At 36.1% G+C, this 27,408-nt stretch overlaps 1 long non-coding RNA gene across 2 annotated transcripts in view; it reads right to left on the bottom strand.

Moving 5' to 3' along the window:
- Window positions 1-27,408, bottom strand: part of LOC107973442 (uncharacterized) — a 1,262,479-nt gene that overhangs the window by 744,059 nt on the left and 491,012 nt on the right. For both annotated transcript variants that reach the window (XR_010149143.1, XR_010149144.1), the window contains exon 3: window positions 10,277-10,390. This is a non-coding gene — a long non-coding RNA (uncharacterized LOC107973442). The remainder of the gene's footprint in view (window positions 1-10,276; window positions 10,391-27,408) is intronic.

Here is a 27,408-nt window from a genome sequence, read left to right as displayed (position 1 = left end):
CCAGTGTGACTCAGTGTCAACAACCCTGGGCTATGCATATACAACAAGTAAACTGCTATAGAGCTCATCTGTCTGGTATTGGGTGGCATGTATTCAGCCATCTCCACAATCTTAGGATAGGAAGCTCTTTCTCACCAATGGGGTGAAGAGAAGGTGTCTCAAACAAGGAAGCAGATGGAGGCATTATCAAGACCTATGTCCGAGTATGAGCTACAACAGGCTCATACTGGAGGTGCTGGTCACTGCAGACACTGAGGAAAGGTGTGGAACTGAAAAGAGAGGGATTTATTGAATGTTTACATAAAGAGAATTTAGAATACTAAGTCTCCTCCACATCCAAATGATTATCCATCCTCTACCCTTGCAGTAAATTGGAGGATCATTCTCAGGATATGGAGAACCTGAGTTCCAGACATAGGCACATCAGGCACAATAAAGAGGAAGGAAGACATAGACCTGCCATACGGAGAAAGGGAAACTGCCGAAAACTGTACCTCCCACCACTGACTCCAAGAATTCTCACGGTCAAGCATATGCTGCCCCCAGGAGGAGACTGGAGGATTTTCCTTGAAAAAACTGAAAGGCTGGTTAATTTTATGTGACCATTTTGGCTAGGCCACAATACCAGATATTTGATTAAATATTATTCCAGATATTTTCGTAAAAGTTTTCTTTAGATTAGATTAACACTTAACTCAGTAGACCTCGAGTAAAGCAGACTGCTCTCCATAATATGAATGGGCATCATCTAATCAGCTAATGGCCTAAATAAAAAAATACTGACCTCTTTTAATGAAAAGAGAATTCTACCAGCAGACAGCCTTTAGATTCAAACTGCAGTATCACCTCTTCCCTGGGTCTCTAGCCTACTGGTTTACCCTGCAGATTTTGAACTTGCCAGATGTCACAATTATGTGAACCAATTTCTTAAATCTCAATCTCAATCCCTCTCTCTCTCTGCCTCAAACATACAGACACACATGCACACACACAGCCTAGTAGTTTGATTTCTATGGAGAATCCTGAATAATACAATTACAAAAGCTACCATTTGGACATCATCCCAAAAAATGGCCAGGTGGGCAAAATGACAAGGTCCCTACATCATCACTGCATAGCAATGATTCTCAGTTGCAGCGATGCGGTCCTATAGAAAACATTTGGCAATATCTGGAGACATTCTTGGTTGTCATAACTGGGAGGGGTGCTACTGGCATCTAGTGGATAGAGGCCAGGAATGCTGTGAAACTTCCAATAATGCAGAGGATAGACAACAAACTATTATCCAGCCCAAGATGTTAATATTGCTGAAAATATTGACTGTCAATATTAGTACAATTTCTCAATCTTGAGAAACTAAGATTGAGAAACCCTGATCTATAGTGAAACCCACTATTTAGCAAATTAGTTCTTCTCTCTTGATTATGAATAAACCACCAAGGGCATTGGACACTTAAGAAGTTTTCAACATTGAAGATATTTTTTTTTTTTTTTTTTTTTTTTTTTTGAGACGGAGTCTCGCTCTGTCGCCCAGGCTGGAGTGCAGTGGCGCGATCTTGGCTCACTGCAAGCTCCGCCTCCCGGGTTCACGCCATTCTCCTGCCTCAGCCTCCCGAGTAGCTGGGACTACAGGCGCCCGCTACCACGCCCGGCTAATTTTTTGTATTTTTAGTAGAGACGGGGTTTCACCGTGTTAGCCAGGATGGTCTCGATCTCCTGACCTCGTGATCCGCCCGCCTCGGCCTCCCAAAGTGCTGGGATTACAGGCGTGAGCCACCGCGCCCGGCCAACATTGAAGATATTTAAACCAACAAAAATAGCACAAAAACCAAAATAAAATTTCAACACAAATGCTGTTAATATGCTAAGGGAGAATAACGTTAAGACATTGCGTTTAATAAGAATATGTTCTGTTGAAAAGAGGATATTAGAACATTTCAGAAAATGACAAAGAATTTTTAAAATTGCACATAAAAGATTGGAAAGATGGAGGACTGAGGTAAGGAGTTAAGGCAGATTATTTATAAAGCTGTAAAGACATCTCAACAGAAAACCTAAACAATAGAAGTCTGTAAAAATGATTTCAAATTCAGAAAAAAACATTCTGTTCAATTGAGAATTAAATCCAGGCAACCATCAACTGGTTTAAGATTAGGATTAAAGTATTTTCAGATCAGTAAAGTTCTATGTGTCCTTTCTCAGAAAGCTACTGAAGGATGTGCTTCATCAGCTCAGGAGACAGAGGAAAAAACAAAAAACAAACAAAAAAAAAAACATGTAGGATCGATGTGCAGAGGCTAGCAGGCAAGCAGACCAGATTGACGTGGGAAGATGGGGTGCTCCAGAAGGAATGTTTTCAGAAAAAAAATTGAACTAACTGATTATTTACATGGCCATTTAGAAAATAATATTCTGTTGGAGAGACTGGGAAGAATTACTGATAAGCAAATAGAAGAAGATGAAATCAAGTATAAAAAGACAGTATTAAATCCAGGAAAAACAGAAAATTATTTAAGATACAAATATTAGGCCGGGCGCGGTGGCTCACGCCTGTAATCCCAGCACTTTGGGTGGCCGAGGCGGGTAAATCGCAAGGTCAGGAGATAGAGACCATCCTGACTAACATGGTGAAACCCCGTCTCTACTAAAAATACAAAAAATTAGCCCGGCGTGGTGGCCGGCATTTGTAGTCCCAGCTACTCGGGAGGCTGAGGCAGGAGAATGGCATGAACCCTGGAGGCGGAGCTTGCAGTGAGCCGAGATCGTGCCACTGCACTCCAGCCTGCGCAACAGAGCGAGATTCCATCTCAAAAAAAAAAAAAAAAAAAAAAAAAAACACACAATAAAAGGATATAAATATTAGCATAGTACATTACTTGGCTCAGGACTGAATAAAACTGCTATTATCCTTTGTTATGTATCGAATCACTAAAACCTAATATGAACAAATACTGTAAGTAAAAATATTGAAAACAATGGAATAAATGAATGTATTGTGGTGGGATAAAATAATAGAACCAAATGTTCCAAATTAGAAAATAAATAATAGATCTCTATCTTTTCTCTCTCTCTCCTCTCTCTTTCCCTTTCACCTTCTGCCATGTGTTGATGCAGCAAGAATGCCCTCCTAAGATGCCAGAACCTTGATATTGAACTTTCCAGCCTCCAGAACTGGGTGACAATACATTCCTATTCATTATAAATTACCCAGTCTTGGATACTCTCCTATAGCAGCACGAAACAGACTAAAGGAATATACAAAATAAAAGTCTCACAAAACTTCAAATAACACAAAGAGGCAAGACAACTGAGTCAACCCAAAACATGTAAGTACCCTGAATGTAAAAGAACAGAACCGTTAGAAGTCAATATCATATTCTCATTGCAGAGAGGAACTTTAATTTCACAAAATAAATCTAGCACATTATCTAGTATGTTTTTGTTTTTGTTTTTGTTTTGAAATGGAGTCTCGCTGTTTTGACAGGCTGGAGTGCAGTGGCGCGATCTCAGCTCACTGCAACCTCCGCCTCCAGGGTCCAAGTGATTCTCCTGCCTCAGCCTCCCAAGTAGCTGGGACTACAGATGTGCGCCACCATGCCCAGTTACTTTTTTTTGTATTTTTAGTAGACAGGGGGTTTCACCATGTTGGCCAGGATGGTCTCGATCTCCTGACCTCATGATGCGCCGCCTCCCGCAGTACTGGGATTACAGGCGTGAGCCACTGCGCCAGGCCTAGCTAGTGTTTCTAAACTAGATGTTACTGGTTTGTAATGCTGTTAATACTTAATTTATAAGTATTAATTAATTTGGTTTTAAGTGGCATAAAAACCATAAACATAAGAAACTTATACCTAGTTTTATCTTTGTGCTTTTATAATGTTATAAAAAATTTAAATTAACATTGGAATTTCATAAGTTTTTCCTTAAAATCTGTATATTATTTCAGTTAGAGAATTACTGTCCTATAATTATTGCCTTAACAAAGGGCAATTCCTTCCCACTGAATACAACATATTATTTCTACTCCTGTTATTTTACAATTGTAATCACTACTTTTTATATTTAAAGATAGGCAGGGTAAAAGAAGCATGGTTAAAGACAGATCTGGATGTGATTTTTGTAATTATGCCACTGTACACAAAGTGCTAGCCTGCACCTAGCACTTTGCTATAATTATGGACATAATTATGTCTACCTCAAATATTTGTGAAGATTAAAACATCAAGCTCAAAGCAGGAGCTGGACAAATAGGTTGTGGTTCACAAAAGATAGAGCCATTAACCTTATATATAGTTACACATGAAAAGTATACTATGAAATCTATTTTGAAGATGAAAAGTTGATAATCCTTTGGTTGACATGAAAATGGGGTGTTCACAAATACGTGTACATCTCTTTTCTTCATTTCAGTGTCAATCGATGGCAGTTTGAAGTAGCTACTAGTAATTTTCCTCATCAATAGTTCTTGGATCTATTAAATTATACCTTTTCTCATTTGCTCTGTCATTTTAAAACCAATAGAAACGTATTCCAACTGTTTTATTAAATTGGAAAATTACTAAAATTGAGTCTCCAAAGTTGACCCAGAAACCAGCTGTTCTAAAATAGTATTTTCTGTTTTAGGTAGATCCCACAAGAATACCATGAATGACATAGCACAGAAAAGCCAAGGGGAGAAGAGCTAAGAGAAGGTCTGAGATATTCTTCATAGGAAGCAGAAAGTATAAGTTTAACACGGACATTCTCTAGAAAATGTTGAACAAGAGGGGGCTTCCCCACTGTATCCGTAAATATCCTAGCCCTCAGAATCATCACTACCACCCTCAAAATAATTATGCAGTATTCCTGTACATTTTTACAATTTAATTGTTACAATTGTGCAAAGTATTTTCACATACATAAACTGTCCCTCGGTTTACAGAAAATAGCACTATTAGCCTAGTGTAGCTCCAGGATTCAAGCCCATTCTTTCACTTCACAGCAACCTAGTGTCTCCTCCACAGTGAGAGAGTAGGAAGTCTTGCACCTACAAGGCTAACGAAACCAAATTTGCACATGAACTCAAAGGCACGTGAAAATGAGTTCAGTAAAAAATAAAAAGGTATTGATATCTCCTATTAAATAAGTTCCTAAGGAATAAGCATTTCTTACACTTTTAAAAAGAAAAGACTAAAAATCACATTTTATACTGATTGGGATGACCTGCTTTAATGAGCAGTGGACATGTTCAAATTTGGAAAACATCTTGATCAGATATACAAAGTAAAAAAATCAGAATAGATCTGAGAAGAAAGGACCCGATGTTCTCGCTAAAGCTTAAAAAGAAATAAGACCATGTGCCTCAAAGGAATAGAAATGTGAGGTCATGGGAAAGTCCTGAAATGTTTCAGCCTGCCGTGGGAGCATGCTTGCTTATTGACAAGGGAAGAACAATAGATTTGTTAGGAGAGATTAAGAAAGAGACAAAACATCAATAAACAAGAGTTTTAAAATTTTTAGCGCCCACAAAAAGACTATCTAAATGATTCAAATGCATTTTTGATGTCAAATCCTGCAAATACACTTTCTTTCTGCTCTGGAATAAACCAACACACAAAATTATGCTAAATACATTTAAAGTATGCTCCCATTAATAAGACTTGGATCTATATTCAAATGCTGACTCAGCAATTGTCACATGACTCAATTATTACAAAGTGAAGCAAAAATTGCTTATTCCTGGTTAATCAGCTGGGAACCCCATTCCCTATAAAAGAAGGTTATCACTTCTTCAGACGAAATACAACAGGAGAAAATTTTATCTTAATCAGACAAGCTAATTGGTATTATAGACTGTGTGCCACTTATCAATTTATTGCTTCTTATTTCTGAATTCACCGTTCACTATATGCTCTGTACCAAATCAAGGATTCCTTTAAAACTTTTCACTGTAATGAGCACAATGTTAAGATTTCTCAGTAGAGGGCGCTGGAGAGACATTGCAGGAGGAAGAGATTAGCTGTATGGGTGTGCAGACATCCAGTGGAATGTGCCCCAGCCACCAGCTTAGAACATGATTCCATTGAGACCTCGTTGCATCCTAGACCTATCAATAACCTTTCTTCAGTCCTCTAGACATGGAAACCAGAACCCTCCACACATGTAGGTGTTGCTCTGATGGCCTCCTGCCACACCAACACCTGGACTCTCTGAGTGGACTTCCAACATCTGCTTCTGACCTGGAGCATCAAACACCAAGCAGTGTTTCAAACCCCCACTCTCATGCCAGGCTGCATGTGCTACAGGCCTTCCACCATGGCTGGCACCAGACTCTCACTGCACAACCATGCCACCACGTGCTAACCTACCTAACCTACCCTGCTTGCCCAGGAACTCTAGACCTGCTCAGGCCTGGCCTAACCAGTAAACACCTCTGCTATCCATTGCGCTAAACTATACCTTCCCCAATAAGGTCTGAAACACGCCCCTTCCGAGTTTGTCCTCCCTTAGGCACTCTTCCTCAGCCCTAGGCTACTATATAGTTTCCTTATATAGTTTCTCTTTTATCATAGTTAATAATTCTTTACATTAACTTCCCTTATATAACCTGCTGTCTGGTTTCTGTCTCCCAATTGGACCCAGACTACTACAGCTTGGAAATAGAGAAAATAAATCAAATCTAAAATCAAGAAATATGCTTTAATTTATTAAGTACTATATGCCAGACCATAGACAACTTAAGTATTTTATATCATTTAATCTTCAAAATAATTCAGCAGGATTAAATATTTGAGGCTCAGAAAGATTAAATAATGTGTCCATGTTTGTTCAGCTTAGTTGGAGGCATAAACAGATTTCAAACCATTGTCCATCTGAATACAAATAATTTTAACTTATGAAATTAAATATGCATATTGATAAAGTTATATATTTTTATTTATATATTTATCTTTCTATGAATATATCTACCTAAATAATGTCTTTTCTGCATGGAGTAAATTGTATTGAGAGAAGATATATTTGGGGAGTATAATTAGTGAAGCTTGGTGGTTGACTAGGTGGAGTCATGAGATATTGACAGGTATGGAAAGTAGAATTGATTATAAACATTCCTTGAAAGTTGAATGACGTTGAGCTCTCATTAGAATCACTGCAGGATTTATCACCAAAGGTGTGACAGAAAATAAAAGCAAGACTTAGAGGAAATTCATTGGAATAATGAGTGTGAAGCATGGATTTGTAGTGGGAAAATCAGAACTAGAGGATGTTCTGAGCATTTGCTGCAGAATCCTGGTAGAATGTGCTGAGAGTCCTGCATATAAAGGCAGCAGTGGGGATGCAGGGAATCCATAGGATGGATTCATTTCCAAAGGTACATCATTTCTATGATGGATTTGGCATCAGAATTGGTAAGATGGTTGAACAAGAGACAAATCTGAAGACTGGGAACATGTTATAGGAGAATCTCTGGAAATCCTTCACAAAGGAATGAGCCCTCTGAAAGCATCATGAAACAATCTTTTTCTTCTCATGGGAAACAAGTAACCAACAGTAAGATAAAGTCTTATCAACTATTCATAAGCCAAATATACCAAGATAAGATAAAATTGCTATTTGGTACCAGTATGTGTTCACTATTTTTATATATATATATATATATATATATATATAACAATAAAAAGGGCTGGAAAGGTTTTCTTCTCCTTAGCAGAGATGCAAATGAGTAGTCTCTACAAAGATCTGCCTGGAAGGCTGCAGCAACCCTATGGTTATAAACCGCATTGCCTAGACGTGGAAGTCAGCTCTAGAACCCAGAACTGTTCAGATAACTGAAGAATTCTGGGTCTGTAGCAGTTCTGTGTTACTTGGTATTGTACTTCATAAAGAACTGAGAGAGTGCAAAACCCTGTGATATGCTTCTTTCTTTAGTCTTATGCAGTATTTGTTTGATTGCCATCACAAATAATCAGAGTACTACCTTTCTCAGAGAGAAGAGACAATCTCAAATTTGGTCATTCCTAAAAAACAAAAACCTGGTGCCTTAGAAAATAACAGAAGAGAGGAAATGGCTTTCTTAACAGGCATGGTCAATTTGGGACATACTGAGCATACTGTAACTTTAGGAAAAATAAAAAATAAGCAGAGTGAAAAATAGAACCTAAGCTCAGGAGAGAAATTGAGAGACCATCTATAGGGAAATAACTGTATGACACAGAAGGCTACAGTTAAAAGGAAACATGTAGTTGTTCCTGTTTAATTCCCTTATTTTTTAGAGAGTAAGCTGAACCACTGAGAGGTAGGTGTTACCTCTGTTGCTTTGGTACTTTTCCAAAGTGTATTAGGGTTCTCCAGCAAAACAGAGCCAATAGAAGATGTGGGTGTGTGTGTGTGTGTGTGTGTGTGTGTGTGTGTATCCTATTGTTATATATACATACCAACATATAGACCAATAGGATATATATATTAGAAACAGATTTATTATAAGGAATTCGTTTGCTTCATTATGACAAATCCCAAGATATGCAATCAGAAAGCTGGAGACCAAAGAGAGTCAATAATGTAACATAATAAGGAAATAAAAGAAAGGAGTACATCTCTATAAATAAATATGTGCATACATATGCATATATATACTGATATATTCATAGCAAAATAAAGAGTAAATACTCATGGGAATTAAAATCCTCATTTCTGTAAATGATCATGTGGTTGTAACTGGTATTTATAACTCCCTTCTTCCATCACCCATTCTGTATTCCTTTTGTCTTCAGCAAGCACCTCAGTTGGTCATGCTTCTTTATATCGTGGAGTGATCCAAACTTTCATTTCTGAAGGATTTTGGTCATTCATAGTCATTACTGGATTGCATTGTTGTAGTTTCCCATTGACCTTAATCACAGGACATGGTAAAACTAAGAGACATCTTAAGGTGTCTTCTGTATTCCAGACCTACTCTTTCTTACCAATGTTGTGGAGCAGTAGTCAAATTTCCCCTTGGTATTCAGATCAATCAACCTACCCAGCACAGTAACTCTTCTTTTCCTGTTGATTCAGAGGCATGAGGAGCCCAGATTGGCCAGATGGTAGTCTTAACTTCCAATTCGAACAGTAAACTATCTTACATGCCATTCTATCCTTTTTGGTTTTGTTTTCATTTTTAACTTTAAGAAATATCCTGGAGATGTTTTCTTACTGGTACACATAAAGCTGCTTAGCTTTTCATTTTGTGCTGTTGGAACAATTTATTTAACTAATCTCTTGCTACAAAAAGTATTCTTATACATAAATCATGCATATGCTGGCATATCTATACTGTTTATTATATACATTAAGGTTCTAATGTAGAAGTGGACTTGAAGGATCCAAAAAGTGCATTTCTATTTATGAGAGACAACGTACAATTGCTCTCAGTACTGATTTTACCGATTTACTTTCCCAGAAACAATGAGAAGTGTTTGTTTTCCCAGACCATTGCCAACATAGTTTGTAATCAAGCATTCTGGTCTTTGCTACCCCAATAATTTTTAAATGTGATCACATGATAATTTTGATTATATTTATCTTATTAAGAGAAAACTGGCATCATTTTAAATATTTGACATTATTTATATTTTCTTTGCTATAAATTATCTGAACATACCATTTGCCCATTTTTTGTTAAATATTTATAGTAGTTCTCTATTAAGGAAATTGACACTTTGGTGTACATAATTTTTTTATATAATCAAATTCTACTATCTCTTTAACTCAGTATTTTTAGACATCCAAGTGATATTGTGAGAATTAGATTTTGATTGTATTCTTTTCTTCAGAGAATGAACCAAAATGGATTATTGGGCACAGGAGGAATTGATAGGAGTCAGGAATGAATCAAGTGACCATGTTTCCAGTAAACCAAGATAGCACAAAGAGTAAGCCCATCCCTCTCCTGTCATCAGAATGATTTGTCTAGGAAGAAAATTCTATATTACTCACTTTCTACTAAATGACTAAATGGAGAATTCCTAAGGTAAGAAATTAGAAGATTCATGTCTCAGATAAACAGCTAAGAAGATAGGCTTTGTTGTCAGGGTGCTTGAGAAACCTGGAAAACATTGCCTTAACCAAGTAATTATCGTTAAGATCACCAGCAATGAGTCTTGTTGCTATCATGTACCTCCTGATACAATAAGATGAGAATGGCACTAAACCTCTGTAGTGTTGTTCTGTGAAACGCATCACACCTGCCTAATGATGAGAAAAACATCAGACAAATCACAGTTGAGACAATTGAGAGAAAATCTGAAAAACATCTCACCACTTCTCTTCAAAGGCGTCAAGGTCATGAAAAGCAGGAAAGACTGAGAAACCGTCACAAATCAGAGGCGTTTAAGAAGATATGTCAATTAAGTGTAGTATCCTGGCTTGTAGCCTGGAAAATAAAGAGGACATAAGTGAAAAAACTGGTGAAATCAGAACAAAATCTGCAGTTCACTTTTTACAACTTGTATATCCTTCTAGATATTTTCAACTGATTCATAATAGTTTATAGCATGCTTTTTGTTAATACTATATGAACATATTTCTATGTCAATATCATCTCCATAATTTTAATACTTGAGTAGATTTGCATTTTGTGTATTATATGCATTATATTATATATATAAGAATTAATGTAGACAATCATTACTATGAGAAATGTTGTATTTTTCAGTAATATAAATAATACTGTAATGAAGTATTATCACACATTTTAGTCCAAGAATGAAATATGATAGCAAAATATTATTGCACATTGTAACCATTTCTTTGGGATACATTTCTTTAAGGAGGCTTTTTGAGCCTAAGATTAGGCACATTTCTAAAGCTTTGGTCAAATTGCCATTCAGAACATTTTGAAGGTGTTCATTTTCCTCCACAAAAAAATAGGTAGCATTTTGATTTATGTCTTTATGAAAGCAGTATTTCCAAAATGTTTTTTCTGTGATTATTGAGATAATAAATACTTTTTCGTGATGCCCATGGCTTCTCTAAAACTTCGTTTTTATTGTCTATATTTAAGGTGTACCAAATGGTGTTTTGATATACATATACATGGTACAACTACTACTATGGTCAAACAAATTAACATCTCTATCATCTCACATTGTGTGTGTGTGTGTGTGTGTGTGTGTGTGTGTGTGTGTTGTGTGTCTGTGTGTGGTTACAGCACCAAAAATCTACTCTCTTAGCAACGTTCTAGCATACAATACAATATTATTAATTATAGTCCTCGTGATGTAAATTAGATGTGTAGACTTTTTCTTACTCAGCATTTATTCTGTCTTCTGAATATTTTCCATCCACCTACTTTCAAAGTTATTGTAACTTTAGTGTCAATATATATAAAAGGTACCTCAAGGAAATCCCTGCTGTCTCTAAAAATAACAGGAGGCACCTTCTTAAGTTTCCTTAAATAGTGATGTAAGATATTCCACAGAAAACCGACAAAATGCATCTAACTTAGCAAAAAATACAGATCTGCAATCCAACCTCATTTATCATTGAGCACTTGGAAGCACAGGGGCATTATTTTTGAAGCTATATCAAAACTCTTTGTGAGAAAAACAACCATTGTTTTAGAGGTGGAATTGTAAAAGTTTAGTGCAAAAGATATATTTAGGCAGAGAGGTGACCTCTGGCCGGCATATTTCCTTTATCAAATAGCTTCTCATGGTGAAGTAGGTATGAGTTGCTTATTAAGCAAATATAGCAATACTTCAAGCCATGAATTTTAGCTAAAACCTTTTTGTTGAAGTCTAGCAGACTGGCTCTGAACTTAATACCATGTATCTTGCCAAGTCCAAGAATACTGCAGAGCAAACCAAACTCCCTTTAGTTTCTGCCTTGGAGTCACTTCTACTTTTATTAGTTGTAAAAGGTCAAGTGTTACATGGTTAGACATGTAGATAACCTGGCCCAAATTATGTGCAAATACTTTATTTGAGGCTTTAATTCCGTACTTTTTAAATGCTGATCAACTGTAAACCATATCTCATTTTTTCTTACTGTTCTGCTTTAAACTTTCTGTTAGTAATAATTTTTATTGAGCAATATTTGACAAAGATTGTATAAATTTAAGGGGTACAGTATGAGGAGTTGTCAGAGACATACCCTGCAAAATAATCATTCCATACTAATTAACATATCTGTAACCTCAGACAGTACTTTCCTTCTTTTTCTGTGTGTGTGGCGTAGACACTTAAGATCTACTCTATTAATAAATTTCAAGTATACAATAAAGTCTTGTTAATTATAGTCACATGGTTGTACATTACATCTCCAGAACTTATTCATCATGCATAACTGAAACTCTGAGCCCCTTGACCAACATCTCCCTATTTTCCCTTCCCCATTCCCTGGCAAGCACCATTCTATTCTCTGCTTCCATGACTTTGACATTTTTAGATTCCACATATAAATGATAACAGCAGTATTTGTCTTTCTGCATCTGGCTTATTTCACTTAGCATATTGTCCTGGAAGCATAATGTCTTCCAGGTTTAATTATACAGTCACAAATGGAAGGTTTCAGATTTGGTTTGGCTGTGCCCCACCCAAATCTCATCTTGAATTGTAGTTTCCGAAATCCCCAAGTGTCGTGGGAGGGACCAAGTGAAAGGTAATTTAATCATGGGGATGGTTACCCTCATGCTGTTTTCATGGTAGTGAGTTTTCACAGAATCTGATAGTTTTGTAATGGATGCTCCCCCTTTTGCTGGGTACTTCTCCTTCCTGCTGCCATGTGAAGAAGATGTTTGCTTCCCCTTCCACCTGATTGTAAGTTTCCGGGGGCCTCCCCAGTCATGCTGAACTGTGAGTCAATTAAACCTCTTTCTTTTATAATTTATCCAGTCTCAGCTATGTCTTTATTAGCAGCATGAGAACAGACTAGTACAATTTTCTTCCTTTTTAATGACTGCATTGTGTGTGTGTGTGTGTGTGTGTGTATATAAAAAATATATCATATATATGATACTCCGTTGTATATATTATATATGATATTCCATTGTATATACATCATATATATGATATAGTATTCCATTATATATATGTAATATATATGTAAAACATTTCCTTTCTCTATTCATCATCAATAAATGTTTAAGTTGTTTCTATATCTTGGCTATTAGGAATCATTTTGTATGAACATGGAAGTGCAGATATCTCTTCAACATATTGATTTCATTTCCTTTGGATATATGATCATAAGTGGAATTCCTAGATCACAGGATAGTTATATTCACAATCATTTGAGGAAGCTTCATACTATTTTCCAAAATGGCAATACCAAGTTACATTCCCACCAAGATTGCAGAAGAGTTTCCTCTTCTCCACATCCTCAACAACATTTGTATCTTCAGTCTTTCTAATAATAGCTATTGTAATAGGTATTAGGTGATAGCCCATTGTGGTTTTGATTTACATTTCTCTGATGATTAGGGATTATGAGCACCTTTTCATATACTTGTTGACTATTTGTATATCAACTTTTGAGAAACGTTTAATCCGGTCCTTTGCCGATTTTTTAAACAGGTTTTTGCTATTGACTTGTACGAGCTTCTTATGTATTTTGCGGATTAACCCCCTATCAGGTATGGTCTGCAAATATTTCAGTTGCCTTTTCACTCTGTGGATTGTCCCTGTTGCAATGCATAAGCTTTTCAGCTTGATGTAATCCCATTTCTCTATTTTTGCTTCTGTTTTCTGTGCTTTTGGTGTTATATCCAAAAATCCACTGCCCAGACAAATGTCAAGAAGCTCTTTCCATGTGTTTTCTTCTAGTATTTTTATAGTTTCAGGTATTACTTTTAAGTTTTTAAATCGATTTTTAGTTGATTTTTATATATGGTATAATCCAAGGGTCAAATTTCATTCTTCTGCATGTGGACATCCAGTTTTCCCAACACCATTAAAAAGATTATCCTTCTCCCATTTTGTGTTCATGGCACCTTTACAGATCAGGTGACTATAGATGAGTGGGTTTATTTCTGGGTTCTCTATTCTGTTCCATTGGTCTGTTTTTTTTTTTTTTATGCCAGTACCATGCTGCTTTGATTGCCATCATTTTGTAGTATATTTTGAAGACAGATAATTTGATTCTTGCACTTCATTGTTCTTTCTGAAGATTGCTTTGGCTACTGGGGTTCTTCTGCGGTTCTACATGAATTTCCAGATTTTTTTTTCTACTGCCATAGCAAATGCCACTGGGGTTTTCATAAGGATTGCAATCAATATGCAGATCACTTTGGCCATTCTTGCAGGAGTAAGGTGGTATCGCATTGTGGTTTTGATTTGCATTTCTCTGATCATTGGTGATGTTGAGCATTTTTTTCATGTTTGTTGGCCATTTGTATATCTTCCTTTGAGAATTTTCTCTTCATGTCTTTAGCCCACTTTTTGATGGGATTTTTTTCTTGCTAATTAGAGTTCTTTGTAGATTCTGGATATCAGTCCTTTGTCAGATGTATAGATTGTAAAGATTTTTCTCCCACTCTGTGGGTTGTTTACTCTGCAGACTGTTCCTTTTGCTGTGCAGAAGCTCTTTAGTTTAATTAAGTCCCACCTATTTATCTTTGTTTTTGTTGCATTTGCCTTTGAGTTCTTGGTCATGAAATCTTTGTGTAAGCCAATTTCTAGAAGGGTTTTTCTGATATTATCTTCTAGAATTTTTATAGTTTCAGGTTTTAGATTTAAGTCCTTTATCCATCATGAGTTGATTTTTGTATAAGATAAGAGATGAGGATCCAGTTTCGTTCTCCTACATGTGGCTTGCCAGTTATCCCAGCACCATTTGTTGAATATGGTGTCCTTTCCCCACTTTATGTTTTTGTTTGCTTTGTCTAAGATCAGTTGGAATTACATATTTGGGTTTATATCTGGGTTCTCTATTCTGTTCCATTGGTCTATGTACCTGTTTTTATACCAGTACCATGCTGTTTTGGCCATAATCCAAAAATAATAAATGTTGGTGTAGATGTGTGAAAAGGGAACATTTCTAGACTGCTAGTGGGAATGTAAACTAGTACAACAACTATGGAAAACAGTGTGGAGATGCCTTAAAGATTAAAAGCAGATCTACTATTTGATCCAGCAATCCCATTACCGGGTATCTACTCAGAGGAAAAGAAGTAACTATATGAAAAAGATACTTTCACACACATGATTACAGCAGCACAATTTGCAAATTCAAAAGTATGGAACAAGCCCAAATGCCCATCAATCAATGAGTGGATAAAAAAAAATGTGGTACATATATATGGTAGAATACTACTCAGCCATAAAAAGGAATGAATGAATGGCATTTGCAGCAACCTGGATGGAATTGGAGACTATTATTCTAAGTGAACTAACTCAGGAATGGAAAACCAAACATTGTATGTTCTCACTTATAAGTGGGAGCTAAGCTAGGAGAATGCAAAGGCATAAGAATGATACAATGCACTTTGGGAACTTGTGGAAAGGGTGGGAGAGGGCTGAAAGATAAAAAGCTACAAATTGGGTTTAGTGTATACTGCTCAGATGATGGGTGCACCAAAATCTCACAAATCACTAATAAAGAACTTACTCATGTAACCAAATACCACCTGTTCCCTCAAAACCTATGGGAATTTAAAAATAAAAGCTTATTTCCTGGACACAATCAGGACCATAATACCTAACTTGCTGAATCATGATAAGGATTAACAATTTTATTAACAATAAAAATATGCAAAGAAAGATATAAAATCCTAAGTCCATATGAGGGATAGGCTGTGGTTACGTGTTCTGAGAGGCAAACAAGGCCCATAAGTGCTGCTTTTTTTTTTTTTTTTAAAGACATAATCTCATTCTGTTGCCCAGGCTGGAGCTGGAATCAGTGGCCTGATGTCGGCTCACTGCAACCTCCGTCTCCCATGTTCAAGCGATCCTCCACCCTTAGCCTCCTGAATAGCTGGGACTACAGGCACGTACCACCATGCCCAGGTATTTTTTTGTCTTTTCAGTAGAGACAGGGTTTCGCTATATTGGCCAGGCTGGTCTCAAACTCCTGAATTCAAGTGATCCACCCATCTTGGCCTCCCAAAGTGCTAGAATTATAGGCATGAGCCACCGCGTCCAGACTGGCTTCCTTATTTTCATCCTGGGCCAACAGTGGATTTTTTTTCACTAAGGATGTAGGTCTTCGGTGATCTCAGGAATGTAGGGCAGTCTCATTCCAGAAACCCACCCTGTAAGGGCCAGGTTTTTGTCCACAAGTGACTGTCAAAACCAAAGCTCCTTGCTAAAGGGTCTAGCAACCTCTCTCCATTCCTCAAGGGAAGCCCAAACTATACACTTTAGAGGATGGCTGTAATAGCTATTCATCATTTCTAAATGTTTTACAGTGAAAAGATCAGTTTTCCTAGTCCACTGTATGGCTAGAAACAGAAACCATAGAGTCACCCATTGCTTTTGTCAATAAGTTGGATTCTCCTCTCTCCACTTTTTTGGTACAACTTTATTGATGTAAATTTGAAAGTACAAAAAATGCACATATTTGAAGTTTGAATTTGAATTTGATCAGTTTTGACACATATACACACCTATGTAATTATCACAATCAATACAGCAAACATTTCCATGATTCTCAATAGTTTCCTTGAGACCCTTTGTAATCTATGTCTTCTTTTACTCCACCCTCTAGGTAAACACTGGTCTGCTTTCTGTCACTATAGATTATTTTTGTCTTTTCTAGAATTCTATATAAATTGGAATAAACAGTGTGTACTCTTTTTTGCCTGAATTGTCATTCAGCATAATATTTAGATCCATTCATGTTGTTTCCTGTATCAGTGGTTCATTCCTTTTAATTGCCGAGTTATGTTCTTTTCCATGGATATACAACAATTTATTTATCCTTTACTAGTTGTTGGATGTCTGGGTTATTTCCAGTTTGGGACTATTACAAATAAAGGTGTGATAAACATTCATGCCAAAAAAAAAAACCATGTAGACCACTTTGGGTAGTATGAACATTTTTAATGATATTAATTCTTCAACTATATAAACATACAATGTTTCCATTTACCTGTGTCTTCTTTAATTTCATCAATATTTTATAATTTTCATCATCAAATATTATAATATTTTGATAAATTTCATCAACAAAATTTTATAATTTTTGTAAGTGTACAAGTGTTTCACTTCTTTGGTTAAGTTTATTCCTGAAAATTTTATTCTTTTTGTTGCTATTGTGAATGGCACTGTTTTCTTAACTTCCTTTTTGGATAGTTTGTTTTTTATGAATGGAAACATGATTGATTTTTATAAGTTGGCTTCCAAAAAAGATAAATAAAATCAACAAACCCTTACTTAGACTAACTAAGAAAAGATAGAGAAGACTCAAAAATCAGAAATAAAACAGGAGGCTTTAAAATAAATGCTTCAGAAATAAAAAGGATCACAAAGGAAAATTATGAACAATTATATGGCCACAAGCAGAATAATCTACAAGGAATGAATAAGTTATTAGAAACATATACACTACAAATACCAAATCAAGAAGAAATAGAAAGCCTGAACAGACTAATAACAAATATGAAGACTGGATCAGTAATCAAAAATCTCCCAGCAAAGAAAAGCCCAGGACCTGACAGCTGTATGAGTGAATTCTAACAATTATTCAAAGAAGAGTTTATACCAATCCTTCTTAATTTCTTCCAAAAACTGAAGAGAGAACACTTCCAAACTCATTTTATGAGGCCAGCATCATCCTGACACCAAAACCAGGCAGACACTTCAAAAAAGAAAGCTACAGGCCAATTTCCCTAATATATACACATGCAAACATTTTTAATAAAATACTAGCAAACTGAGTTCAACAGGACTTTAAAAGGATCAAACACCATGACCAAGTGGGATTTATCCCAGAGATGGAAGCAGGTCTCGACATACACAAATTAATCAATACGAAACACCATGTTAACAAAATGAAAGAAAAAACTACCTGATCGTCTTAACAGATGCAGAAAACGTTATTAGGAATAATTTTTATCCGCAACTATCCTGTAAAAAGCAATCTTATACTGATATAATGCCATTTAAAAATTTGGCTTATTATTTTCCTGGATTTGAATGACAGTGAAACACTTTATAAAAACACAATAAAAATGATATTGAAATAGGCTTGTTCTGCTCGTCCCACAGAAAGTCAATCACTAAGACAGTGAGTTTTCCAGTAGAGAAAATATTTGTTCACAGGGCAATCCAATAAGGAGACAGGAGAAAAGTTATCAAATCTGTCTTTCCGAAGATAAGTCTTAGGGAATTTATGGGGTAAAGAACTGGAGTGGTCTAAGGCGTGGGGAAAGGTGACTGGCAGTGAGGAAGAATGAAGTAGTCGGTGATCTGAGCAAGCATGGTCAGGGTTCACGGGTCCACATAGGGCTCATGTACAGAAAACAGCAGCATTAACACAACCTGAGGAGGAGTTTTTGATTCTCTGACATCAAAAAAATCACCTCTTGGGCATTTTCCCAAGCCCAGTTGAAGGGTCACTGGTCTCAAATGGTTCAAGCTGGACAAGAGCTGCCCCCAACGTTCCTGAAAAACAACTTGAGCAATTGTAACCGACGTGATGTATACACCAGAGGTGACACCTATAAGGAAGCTAGAGAAGGCTAAGTCAACAAGAAACAAGCAACTAAAAGCATTAGCCCTCAGTTTCAAAAACAGACCATTTTATACATGTAATAATAAAGGCTGATTTAATCATAGTTTATATTTATTTTGTGATGATGTATGACCATCTTATTGCATATAGGTAGAATGTTAATGAACTTAATTCCTAAGAAAATGCTGCAGCTGCTGCTTAGAATAGAATCTAGGAGGACTGTTGGGTTCAGTATCCAGTGACACTTAGATTAAAGCCAGCATGTGTTGCTACCAGAGCCAGTAAGAACTGGTACCTAGGGGAGAGAATGAGGTCTTCCATAATTTCTATCAGTTCTTTCAATGCCAAGCAATTCTAAATCTGTATAAAATCTAAGTTATTGATACACCTGAAGGGTAGCTCTCTAAATACTCTTAACCAGATTGTCACTCTGAAGCTCCTCCTGTTTAAAAATTGTAAGGTTTCCCCTACTCTCAACCAGAGGCAATCCAGTGGGTGTCCCTAAAGGACTCTCCAAGAAGCCAAGGAATCTGACAGCTACTCTTTACACAGTATCTTTAAACACAGAGTAAATTCACATGTTCTCACCACTCACCAGATCAGGATTCTAATAAACAGAACCACAGTTCTCCAGGAAGTCCCTAAAATTAATGAAGATGCATCAGTTTATCAAGCTCCAAGGAATCAAGCCTAGTGACAACTAGAATTATTAAAAGGCATCAACTGATAAACATGTCCCTAACTGAACTACAGATTTCTCAGAAGATCTTCAAAATTTTCTCGGCTTCCTTAGTATACAAAGTACGGTCAGAAGACTTTATCTGGTGTCATGACTCCAACACTAGCTGAGTCATCTGAAGACAATCACCATCTTTTCTACACTTGAATTTCTCATCTGGAAAAAAAAAATTAAGAGCTGGGCTTGATCATTTCTAAGTTCTTTTTTGCTCTAAAATTCTATGAATCTACAAATATATAAATCACTTTCATTTTATGTCAGTTTTTCCTTCTGAAGAGAAAAACAGAAGGAACCAAGCCTTGCTAAACTTCAGGGGTTTGAGCTGTTACTAGTTTAGAATGTAGCTGTTCTTTGCTAGGACAATTGCAGTCTAAACAGTGGTTTCTTCATCAAAGAGAACAGAGCTTACGCACAGGAGGACTAATAAATGAAGGAGGTTAGCTCTCCATGAAGAATGGGAAAGTTTGTTTCTGAAGGTTACCCACTTTTTAGTGAACCTGTGAGTTAAAATGCAATTTTTTGCTGCTTCATGTAGAATGTCAGGGTGATCACTGAGTAGAACGTTCAGAATGTGACAAAGCAGGAAGTCTGGGTCAAAATTTCAGGCTACCATAGGTCAAGACTTTTGGGCAATGGTAGATTGAAGTAATTCAATAGGCATTCTCTTTTGTTATCGCAAAGATATATTTATAAAATGACTTTTTTGATGAAGTCATGTAAGGTTATTTTACCACTGATATTTCACAACTGAGTCTTAAAAGATTCATTGTCTCCACAGTGGATTTTCTTCATTCAACTCTCAAAGTTTCTTTTTTAATTGAAGTTATTTTATCAAATAATAAAAATGTACATATCTTCGCAATGCAGTTGTTCATTGGAAGTGTTAAACCTTGAGAACAATGACAAGTAAATAAGCCAATTTGGTGAGCCTCTCAATCACTAAGTTAAACAGAGAACATTAATGCTTACATATGGTTGTGGCTGTTCCTTCGGTATTTAGTTCAACTATATGAAATTGCTGATATTCATTTATCTTTGAACTATAAATTTTTATCTTTTATCATGATCCTTCTTTCCCATCATGAAAAAATATTATGAAAGTCAACTCTGAAAATTCTGAACAGCAAATATACCCAGCTATGCTGGGATATGATTGAGTAGACAAATTTGCAGAATCATTATACATTTCATTATAATTTTTAATCACCTTTATTTGACCATCAGAATCACACTGAGGAGCTCAAATGGCAAGCAGCTTAAGACAAGAAGGTCCCACAGAAGCATGCAGTGGCTGCTGATGTGTTCAGCATTGTAATACCCTTTATAAAAGGTTGTCTTTCCTGTAGTCTTACATACCATAGGTGCAGCTGAAACTGTTCATTTCCAAATATCTTTTTAACTGATGACCTTCTTGCTGAAAATGCAGGTCTTATTGGACAATTCTTTGCAAACTATTTATATCCTCAAGCAGGTTGAAAATTAATATGCTTTGCATTGGTAAGTAAAATAGCAATCAATAAACATGACCACATTCTTACTAAAAGCTTTAAAACTGGTTTAACCCAAATCTTTCAACCAGTTAGCTTTTCAAGTATGACAAACACATTTTACTATGGTGATTTATTATTTTAATCTATAGGAGTTCCTTCTGTCTCTTAGCTGCCTATTTTCTAACAAAACTGATTTTCCCAGATGTATCATTTAGTACTTCACTAAATTATTTTCTATTATGAGAGCTTTACTTCTTCATTAATTCTGATAATAACCTTAAACAACAAATATTTTCTATTTGCTTTTTTTACTATGCTTTATTTTGTTTTATAGTTTTATTGTCTTTAGCCAATCACTTTGGTTTTTTGTTGCTCTTTCTATAAAATATACTTCAAAGTGTGCATACTTAGAATTTAAATATCACTAAGAGAATCATAATAACACCTACATTTTATGAATAGTTTTCTATACACCAGAACTATGTTAATGTCATAAATATGCTCTTGCACTTAAGTGCTGAATTTGTGCTTAATATTTTATCATACAAATAATAGCAAAGTTTAAACTCAGTTGACTAGAAAATCAAATAAAATGCACATTATCATAAAATTCTAACTAGAAATATACCCTATACTGATTAAAGTCATTTAAGTTATTGATAGATAGATAGATTAGATAGATAGATAGAGAGTTTTCATTGGAATTGCACTAAATCTGTGTATTGGTTTGGAAGAAACAACACCTTTATAATATGAAGCCACTTCAAGAAAGCCCACTGAATGTATTTTTAAAATCATATAAAATTTTGTAACTTTTTTCATAAATATTTCTTTTAAAGTTTTATCTGTATATTGTTATATTTATTGCTATTTGTAAATTGAATGCTTCTACCATAATTTTTATTATAATTAATAAAATTTTATAGTTTTTTTTACCCCCTGAGTACTGTATTAAGGGCCTTAGAGTAATTATCTATTTTGCTTTTAAAAACCAAGTATTGGCCAGGTGCAGTGGCCCACACTTGTAATCCCAGCACTTTGGGAGGCCAAGGCAGGCGGATTACCTGAGGTCAGGATTTCCAGACCAGCCTGGACAACATGGTGAAAAACTGTCTCTACAAACAAAATACAAAAACTAGCCGGGCATGATGGCACACGCCTGTTATCCCAGCTACTCGGGACACTGAGGCACAAGAATTGCTTGAGCCTGGGAGACAGAGGTTGTAGTGAGCCAAAATCATGCCACTGCACTCCAGCCTGGCTGACAGAGTGAGACTCTGTCTGAAAACAAACAAACAAAAAAACCCAAGTGTTGTATATGTTATTAACCTCACTTTACAAGTAAGAAAAATGACTTGAAGAATTTGAATAGCTTTTGAAGATCATAGAACTATTATGACACTCCGTTTCTAGTCATATTTTATTTTAGCTTAGCAATTTCACAAAAGACATAACCAAACAATACCCAGAACTGGATACATAGCCAATAATTGGATGAAACTTATCTTTGGGTAAAAATTATTTGGGGAGGTATCATTTTCTTTCAGATTGGTCAGTGTCCTTTAGCCACATGGACAAACCATTTAGACAAGGCAGGTATGTGATAACATACACACAGAATAAAGTTTATGGCCTAAAGAAGCTGGCCATCTTAAAACCTTATTTATATAATCTAAACTAGGATTTTTATTTTGAAATCGTGGCATTATTTTCAAACAAAAACTCTGTAGTTCTTCAAACTTGGGGTAGTGGGGGAAGTATTCATTGTTATCAGCTCGATTCCTGTTTTGATTCTTAATTTCTGCACATTCTGGAGATCAACAATGTTCTAAATTTTTGCTGTTTAGTAAGTACGTATGTTTTGGCAGAGTAGTATGAATCCATTATCCTGCAAATCACAGGAGATCTAATGATTTTAGTCTCCCAGAGCTTTATCTTTTCAAAGCCTTAAGTTAGAGAAAGCAGCTCTGTAAGTCATCCCCCTGTTTTATGGACTATATGAAATTAAAGTAGCTTCCCACTTTGGTTAAGTTTCTTCCAAATAACCCAGAAGCTGACCATGGCTGAAAAATAAATAAAATATAAAGGAAGAAGAAGGAAATTCACATTTGCAATCACTGTTACTATCACATTTTTAAAAAAGCCTCATTGCAGATTTTACAACCTTTTTTCGATAAATAATGCAGCAGGATAGGATAGAAAGCCACAACAGTCTTTCTATCCTAGCTTAAATAAACTCTTGAAATATTTTTATCCTTCTTTATTTGTTGGTTTTGTTTTGTATTGGTACCATACTATCCATTATAGTTAAATAATAGATTTTAAGTACCAGGAGTTTTCTGTATATAAATTGCTCAAGATGACCACGTTGGTTCCATGTAATTTCCATTTCTGCCTTGTTGGTCTCTCTCAATAATGCATCACACACATAAAATGGGCTGAGGAACAATCATTAGGTAAATAATCAGCCCACATCATTGGCAGGTTGCCCATGCCTTGAGCTGCAATATATATTCTGCAGGCCTGAAACCTGGAAGCCTATTCTTTCTTTCTATTACATATAATACAAAGGAGTTCATTTTCATCACTCAGAAGAATAATGCTTTTACTTGGAAGCTTTGTTCTGATTTATAGCATAAGCCACCCTTCTTCAGGATAAAATGACGGTTTTAAATGGCACGTCTGAAAATTCTTCTCTATGCAGGTCACAGAAGGTGGAAAAATATCATTCTGTTCACACATAGACCATGAAAAAAAACAAAATTGTTTGGGATATAGTTTCTCTTAAACCTCTTTCTCACATATAAAAAGCATAGGGAGAAATTGCACTTCATGTAATTCCCATTGCTTATGCACTTAATAGGCCACGCACTTATATTAGTGTGGGGCAAAATATGTGAAATGTTAGACAAGGTAATCAAGGGGGAATATGTATGTGTGTGCGGTAAAGTAAAATATAGACACAAAACTACTGTGTATTGGCAGAGAAATGGGTAGCACAGTATAGAGATGAATTAAAGGGCAAAAGAGATTATGATATCTCATGTCTACAGTAGGTTTGAGAGAAATTTAAAAAGTAATTTTGCTACAAAGAAATTAGAATGAGAAGCAATAAATGAGACAATAAAATGAGACAATAAAATAAAATAAATGAGACAATAAAATAAAAATAAAAATAAATGAGACAAGAAAAAAATGAGCAATAAAAAGACACTCTTTTTTTCTCTCTTTCTTTTTTTTTTTTTTTTTTTTTTTTTTTTTTTTTTATTATACTTTAAGTTTTAGGGTACATGTGCACATTGTGCAGGTTAGTTACATATGTATACATGTGCCATGCTGGTGCGCTGCACCCACTAACTCGTCATCTAGCATTAGGTATATCTCCCAATGCTATCCCTCCCCCCTCCCCCCTCCCCACCACAGTCCCCAGAGTATGATATTCCCCTTCCTGTGTCCATGTGATCTCATTGTTCAATTCCCACCTATGAGTGAGAATATGCGGTGTTTGGTTTTTTGTTCTTGCGATAGTTTACTGAGAATGATGGTTTCCAATTTCACCAACCCAAATGTCCAACAATGATAGACTGGATTAAGAAAATGTGGCACATATACACCATGGAATACTATGCAGCCATAAAAAATGATGAGTTCATATCCTTTGTAGGGACATGGATGAAATTGGAAACCATCATTTTCTCTCTTTCTTATTTGAGGCTTCCATTGTCTTAAAACCTTGTTTTCCTGCTCTTACCAAAATGTGACTTAGTTGAGTCTTGTGGATATACGCTACATTTGTGGATGTATGCTACCCTTTTGTGCTATGTGTATGCTACATATTTGTGGATGTATGCTACACTTGTGGATATATGCTACATTTGTGGATATATGCTACATTATGGATATATGCTACATTTGTATCACTAAAAAGAAGAGAGTTTTTGTCTGATTATCATTATTTTAAAAAGGAAAAAGAATATCAAAACACAATTTTTTTTATTTTATTATTATACTTTAAGTTTTAGGGTACATGTGCACAATGTGCAGGTTAGTTACATATGTATACATGTGCCATGCTGGTGCACTGCACCCATTAACTCGTCATTTAGCATTAGGTATATCTCCCAATGCTATCCCTCCCCCCTTCCCCCACCCCACAACAGTCCCCAGAGTGTGATGTTCCCCTTCTTGTGTCCATGTGTTCTCATTGTTCAATTCCCACCTATGAGTGAGAATATGCAGTGTTGGTTTTTTGTTCTTGCGATAGTTTACTGAGAATGATGATTTCCAATTTCATCCATGTCCCTACAAAGGACATGAACTCATCATTTTTTAGGGCTGCATAGTATTCCATGGTGTATACGTGCCACATTTTCTTAATCCAGTCTATCATTGTTGGATATTTGGGTTGGTTCCAAGTCTTTGCTATTGTGAATAGTACCGCAATAAACATATGTGTGCATGTGTCTTTATAGCAGCATGATTTATAGTCCTTTGGGTGTATACCCAGTAATGGGATGGCTGGGTCAAATGGTATTTGGGAAAAAGGTAAAATTGAGACAGGGAAACATTAAGGAATAAACAGAGTCCTTTTACAAGTGATCAGAAAAGGACTCTCCTTATTCCTTAACGTTTCCCTGTCTCAATTTTACCTTTTTCCTCTTTCTTTGGGGTTAATACACTTTTTTAAAAAATTGTGTTTTGAGCCACCCATTTGACCCAAAACACAATTTTTTTAAAAAGTGTATTAACCCCAAAGAAAGAGGAAAAAGGTAAAATTGAGACAGGGAAACGTTAAGGAATAAGCAGAGTCCTTTTCTGATCACTTGTAAGCTGCCCATTGACCCCTGTTACAGAGCTTTAAAGGGCTTCACTCTGCCCTGAAATTCTCAAAAACAAGAGCTAGGCTCTCATAGCCCACCTAAAGGCTTTTGACTGATTCATGAAAGATTTCTTCTGCTTAAGACTAAGAGGAAACTAAGTTAGTTTAATCATCAAGGTGCTTAAATATGTCATAGATTTATTTCATTATATCCTTGCTCTAAACTGTGTCCCTCATTTAGATAGAGTGATCTTTAATATTTTCCACCCGGCTGCTTTAGTAAAGACCTACACTTAGGTTGAAAAGATTTTAATTGGAGAAATGCAAAGGAGCAGTGTGAATAGTAAAAGAGGGCAAAATTTTATATTTAATTAGCATAGAAAGAAGATGTAGGCAGGTACAATATCTGTGGGAGGTGAATCTGAAGCCACGGGTCAATAATTTGCATCAAACATTGGAGACAAGCACAAGGTGCAATCTTCAGCAAAGACAGAAGGGATTAAAATGACTAAAAGCAGAATTAGACTGGCTATATGGATACAAGCTCCAAGTGAGAGGCACAGGTTTCAGAAACAGAAGACATCAATGAATCCACCAAGGGATTATTCTTTAAAGCTTCTAAGCAAAACCAGTTGTGACATTGGTGCTGAACCCAGGAACTTTCTAAGTTTTCTAGGTGGGTTGATCATTCTGAACGTAATTATAAAACTACCTGCCTTTCTAAGCCTGAACCAGATCAGAAATCAAAATCAAGGTAGTATGCCATATTCATGCCTTTGCTTCATGTTTCGTCAGTTTTGAGTTCTAGCTTGCATAGATCCAGAAATGTTTTCTGAATGAAGCTCATGGATCAGGCTATCCAAGGAAAAGTTTCAGAATTTGTACCTGCACTGAAGTGAGGTCTTTAAGGCGGAACTCAGAACATCAGACATATGGCTCCTGGCCCAGAAAGCAGTTTCAGTCACTGAAAGATATCTATATACATATCATTTCTCCTTCAATTCCAGGCTTCATCAGATGTGCCTATTCCCTCTCTTACTTAAATAGTAGTCTAGTCCCACAATGTGGCATGAATAAAGCCTGGGCCTTAACCCAGCCTGCAGATTGTGAGCACTGCTCAGCCTGAGTAGTGAGCTTCCTACTTTCTTCATTTTCCAGTGGTCTCCATGCCAAAGGCTCCACTTGTGTCCAGATCAAAGTAGATGTGGAGCCACGCTCAAGGAAACTCTACTCTCAGCCTCCCTCCCCAGTTTTTACCCCTAAGCCCAGCGTCAGTGTCTGAATGATACAGTTAAAACCACAGAAGGGTTCAGAAATAGATGAATTGAAGTTCAGATAGGAAACTAGACAAGCATCCAGAGAAAAATGAAAGAGGCATTGTGTATGCTCACATACACAAGAGTAGGTCTGTGTCCAGAGCATGAGAAAATCAGCATGACATGTAACCTTGAGAAGAAAATGAGGACCTATGTTTTTGCATCTCTTACAATGGGTTAGATCCGCATAATGTTTCCAATAGTGTTCAACCCTTGTTCCTACAATCAGGGTTGCTATTTTTTAGGCATTCCTCTTGATATAGATGAATAAGAGCTAGTAGACATGTTTTTTAATGTGGAAGTAAACAACTGTTCTGACTTATCTTTAAATCTGTCTGTGGATACCTAAGCATTGGAAACACATAGACATACTGAGGTCTTGTTTCTCTAAATTAAGCACCATTTTTTTAACTA

Source organism: Pan troglodytes, chromosome 12 (assembly GCF_028858775.2).
Source record: "Pan troglodytes isolate AG18354 chromosome 12, NHGRI_mPanTro3-v2.0_pri, whole genome shotgun sequence".
NCBI lineage: Eukaryota > Metazoa > Chordata > Mammalia > Primates > Hominidae > Pan > Pan troglodytes.
This window is presented reverse-complemented; position numbering and strand designations above follow the sequence as displayed.